The following is a 5,857-nucleotide window of genomic DNA, read 5'->3' on the forward strand; positions in this document are numbered from 1 at the left end:
ATTCTTTTGCTCTTACTGTTGTAATATTTGCTTTATCCTATAAGCACTCTAAATTACAAAGTCTTTTTTTATCTATTACTTTATTGCCTCAAGTGACTCTGCGCAGTCTGTATACTTGAGAGGACTAAGAGATCTTTCTCTTAGACGTTGGTTGTAATAATCTTTCAAGATTAGTGGATTAAGTCCTTATTGAAGGCGAAATCACCTTGGCCGGGTGGACTGGAGTAGCTTTGTGTTATAAGCGAACCAGTATAAATTCCTTGTGTGGTTTTATTCTGAAATAACGTTTATTTTCCAAAAACAATTCAAACCCCCCTTTCTTGTTTTTCTCACCTTCAATTGGTATCAGAGCTTCGGCTCTGTTATTGATTTTCTAACCATACACTTAACAGTGTAGAGAGATCCAAAACGAGAAAAACCATGGCCCACACAAATGAAAGAGACAGTTACAATGCTAAGCCTCCTGTCTTTGATGGAGAAAAATTCGACTACTGGAAAGATAGGATTGAGAGCTTCTTTCTAGGCTATGATGCTGATCTCTGGGACATTGTCCCAGATGGATACAAACCTCCTGTCACAGAGGATGGAGTTGAAGTTCCCAGAAGTATGATGTCAGATGATCAGAAGCGAGTTTTCAAAAATCATCACAAGGCCAGAACCATACTTCTCAATGCTATATCTTACAATGAGTATGAAAAGATCACCAACAGAGAAACAGCCAAAGACATACTTGACTCTCTAAGGATGACTCATGAAGGAAACTCTCAGGTCAAAGAGACAAAGGCTCTGGCGCTTATCCAGAAATATGAAGCCTTCAAAATGGAGGATGACGAAGCCATAAAGGTAATGTTCTCTAGATTCCAAACTCTTATTGCAGGTCTCAAAGTTCTAGACAAAGGGTACACAACTGCAGACCACGTCAAAAAGATAGTCAGAAGCTTGCCAAAGAAGTGGAGACCCATGGTCACTGCTCTGAAGCTGTCTAAGGATCTGAACAGTATCAGTCTTGAAGAGCTTGTCAGTTCTCTCAGAAGCCATGAGATAGAACTAGAGGAAGACGAACCTCAGAAGAAGAACAAGTCTGTAGCATTAAAGTCCAGATCTGAAAGACGCAAATCTGACAGAACCAAAGCATTCCAGGCCGAGACAGAAGATGCAGATGACTCTGAACAAGAAGATTCTGATGAGGAAGAAGAATTGTCCCTCCTGACCAGAAGAGTTAAACAACTCTGGAAAAAGAGGAACAACAACTTCAGAAGACCAAAACCCCGAGGGGATCGATCAGAATCAACCTCAAAAGGTAAAACTAACAAAGATATTACTTGTTATGAATGTAAAGAAACAGGTCACTACAGGAATGAATTCCCCAAGCTAAAGAAAGATAGTTCCAGAAAAGAAAGTTTCAAGAAAAATACCTTCAGGACAAAGAAAGGATTAATGGCTACCTGGGATGATAGCGAATCTGACTCATCAGAATCTGACTCTGATGAACAGGCCAATGTGGCATTCATGGCTACCACATCCAGGAACAGTTCAGATGAAGAATCTGAAGAGGTATTTTCTGAACTCTCTCGATCTAATCTAGAATCATGCTTGTCAGAAACTCTTAACTCATATCAGAAATTAAAACAAAAGTTTAAAGCAATAAAAGGCTGTCTTGAAGAAAAATTTGAAGAATGTGGCAAACTTGAGATGACAATTCTAAAACGAGAAAATGAAATCAGATCTTTAACATTACAAAGAGATGTAGCAAATAAAAATCGTTTAGAACTGGAAGAAGCGTTATCTCAAGCTCCACAGACTTCAAATACGATAATTTATAAATACGAAGAAGCCTTTCAAGAATTTCTGAAAAATGGGATAGGAAGGAGTGTTATGGCATCCATGATTTATGGAGTCAGTCAAAACAATAAAAAGGGAATTGGGTATGATCCTAAGGAAGATAAAACTTCTACTAATGACCAACTCAAATCTCCATTTTCATATCACTACACACACACACAAGAACAAAAATTTGAAAATGCTAGAAAACCCAAAGTTATAAGAAACTTTGGGAAAACTAATCAGAAAGGACCCAAGAGACTCTGGGTACCAAAAGATAAGATTGTTTATGTTGCAGATATCCTATGCAGCAAAGTTCAAACACCAGTCATGGTACCTGGACTTTGGATGCTCACGACACATGACGGGAAGAAAGTCTATGTTCCAAAGCCTGGAACTTAAAGATGCTGGATTTGTAGGCTTCGGAGGAGATCAGAAAGGGAGGATCAGAGGCTCCGGAACTATTGGTAATGGTACTCTTCCCTCTATATTTGATGTTCTTTACGTGGAAGGATTAATGCATAATTTGTTATCCATAAGTCAATTAAGTGATAACGGTTATGACGTGATCTTCAATCAAAAAACATGTAAAGCCATAAATCAAAACAATGGTTCTGTCCTATTCACAGGCAAGAGGAAAAACAATATTTATAAAACTAATCTTTCTGATTTAAAAGAACAAAATGTGAAATGCCTGATGTCTGTTCACGAAGAGCAATGGGTATGGCATAGACGCTTGGGCCACATTAGCATGAGAAAACTATCTCAGCTAAATAAACTCGAGTTAGTCAAAGGCCTACCTAAACTGAAGTTTTCTTCAAATGCCCTATGTGAAGCATGTCAGAAAGGAAAATTTTCAAAAACTTCCTTCAAAAAGAAAACTATTGTTACCACCTCTAAGCCTCTAGAACTTCTTCACATTGATTTATTTGGTCCTGTGAAAACAGCATCAGTCAATGGAAAGAAGTATGGACTAGTCATTGTTGATGATTTCAGTCGCTGGACATGGGTGAAATTCCTAAAGCACAAGAGTGAGTCACACTCTGTATTCACTAGTTTCTGCTCCAAAGTGCAAAAAGAATTTGACTCTAAAATTATTAGAGTCAGAAGTGATCATGGTGGGGAATTTGAAAACAAAGATTTTGAGAAATTATTTGACTCTAATGGAATATCCCATGATTTCTCCTGCCCTAGAACTCCACAACAAAATGGAGTTGTAGAGAGGAAGAATAGGACACTCCAAGAGATGGCCAGAACCATGATCAATGAAACGAATGTGGCTAAGCACTTTTGGGCCGAAGCTGTAAATACAGCGTGCTATATTCATAATAGAATCTCCATAAGACCTATTCTGGAAAAGACTCCCTATGAACTATGTAAAGGAAGGAAACCAAACATTTCATATTTCCATCCATTTGGATGTTCTTGCTTTATTTTAAACACTAAAGATCATCTGAACAAGTTTGATTCCAAAGCACAGAAAGGTATTATGTTAGGATACTCAGAACGCTCTAAAGGCTACAAAGTATACAATACAGAAACCAAAATTGTGGAAGAATCAATTCATGTCAGATTTGACGATAAGCTTGACCCTGAAAAGTCAAAGCTAGTTGAAAATTTTGCAGATTTAGAAATCACTCTTGCAGGATCTGATAAAGCTCCAGAAGCAACTGCCACTCAGAACTCTGAGGAAATTCATTCCCCAGTAATACCAAAGAAAGCTAAAAGTCGCATCAACGTATCTGAAGATTTGATTCTGGGCAACAAAGACGAACCTGTCAGAACCAGATCTACCTTCAGAACCTCTGAAGAAACGCCTTTGGGACTAGTGTCTCTGATCGAGCCTACGTCCTGTGATGAAGCACTTCAAGATAACGACTGGGTTTCAGCTATGCAAGAAGAGTTAGATCAATTCACAGAGAATGATGTCTGGGATCTTGTTCCCAAGCCCAGAAGCACTCACGTTATTGGAACCAGATGGGTATTCAGAAACAAGCTGAATGAGAAAGGAGAAGTCGTCAGAAACAAAGCTCGACTGGTAGCTCAAGGTTACAGTCAACAAGAAGGTATTGACTACAATGAAACCTTTGCTCCAGTCGCAAGGTTAGAATCTATTCGTCTTCTTGTATCTTTTGCTATTAACCATTCTATTAAATTATATCAAATGGATGTCAAGAGCGCATTCCTTAATGGTTATATATCAGAAGAAGTGTATGTCAACCAACCTCCAGGTTTTGAAAATCCAAATTTTCCAGAACATGTTTTTAAACTTAAAAAATCTTTATATGGACTTAAACAAGCTCCCAGAGCTTGGTATGAACATTTAAGTAACTTTCTTCTGGAACACAATTTTATAAGAGGGAAAGTTGACTCCACACTCTTCTGTAAGAACCTTAAGAATGATCTCATGATATGTCAGATATATGTTGATGATATTATTTTTGGTTCTGCTAACACCTCTGTTTGTCAAGAATTCTCTGAGTTAATGCAGGCAGAATTTGAAATGAGCTTAATGCAAGAACTAAAGTTCTTTCTAGGAATTCAAATTAACCAAACTTCAGAAGTCACGTACGTTCATCAAAGCAAATACATAAAAGATGTTCTGAAGAAATTTGACATGGCTGAATGCAACTCTGCAAAGACTCCCATGCCTCCAACATGCATTCTTGAAAAGGAAGAAATCAGTAAAAAGGTTTGTCAGAAGCTCTATCGTGGTATGATAGGCTCCCTTCTCTATCTGACTGCTACTCGACCTGATATTCTCTTTAGTGTCTGTCTATGTGCCAGATTCCAATCAGATCCTAGAGAAACTCACTTAACAGCAGTTAAGAGAATTTTCAAATATCTGAAAGGAACTCCTAACCTGGGCCCGATGTATGAGAAAACATCAGAGTATAGACTTTCGGGTTACTGTGATGCAGATTATGCAGGAGATAGATTGGAACGAAAAAGCACATCTGGAAATTGTCAGCTCCTAGGAAATAATCTAATATCCTGGGCCAGCAAAAGACAGTCAACTATCGCTCTATCAACTGCAGAGGCAGAATACATCTCAGCATCACTGTGCACAACTCAGATGCTCTGGATGAAGAATCAGTTAGAAGATCTGCAAATCTTCTAGAGTAACATTCCTATCTTTTGTGATAATACTGCTGCCATTTGTTTAAGTAAGAATCCTATTTTACACTCCAGAGCTAAGCACATTGAAATAAAACATCATTTTATCAGAGACTATGTTTAGAAAGGGATAGTAACATTGAAGTTCATTGATACAGATCATCAACGGGCAGATATCTTTACTAAGCCTTTAGCTGAAGATAGATTTCTTTTTATCTTAGAAAATCTGAACATTCAAAATTGCCCTGAATAAAGTGTGCCTCTGAAAATGTAAAATGAGACTCTGACAAAAACAAATGAGCTTCTGCCTCTGACTCTGATACTCCTACCAAGTTAAGAAGATATTTGAGTTAGAAATCTCCAGGAACCAATCCTTTGGTATTCCTGAAGATCAGATACATCAACACGTGGAGTGAATTGCGTCTAACTTTGGAACTTCTAGACAGTTGTCCAGAAGAAATTCAAAGGACAAACGTTTGAGATCTCCTCGAGCAGTGTGCATACTGTTGGGATTAGACATTCATTAATGAGCCATAATCATTTCTCCCTCTAAGCGTGCTAACTTAGTTTTTGTGCTAAACTCTGATTGTTGTGTCGTTTTGCATGCAGTTCATTTTTAGTATATAAACACTTCTCTCACATTGTGCACACACTTCACTCTCACTCACTTTCTCAAACCAACTCTCTCAGGCATTTCTAGAAGCAGTTCATCTTCATCTTGTTCTTCATCATCAATGGATTCTCAACAACAATCAGTATTCAACTACTCTCAACAAATGGACTCCAGCAACGCAGTTCAAAGCACAAGCACTCCTACTCCAACAGTTACAGGCGTAACCATAACACCAGTTTACAAGGAGCCTCATATTCTTGACCGTGAGGCTCACATCAATCTTGCAACTCCTTTTGAAAAACTGGA

Source organism: Lathyrus oleraceus, chromosome 4 (assembly GCF_024323335.1).
Source record: "Lathyrus oleraceus cultivar Zhongwan6 chromosome 4, CAAS_Psat_ZW6_1.0, whole genome shotgun sequence".
In the NCBI taxonomy this organism is placed as follows: Eukaryota; Viridiplantae; Streptophyta; class Magnoliopsida; order Fabales; family Fabaceae; genus Lathyrus; species Lathyrus oleraceus.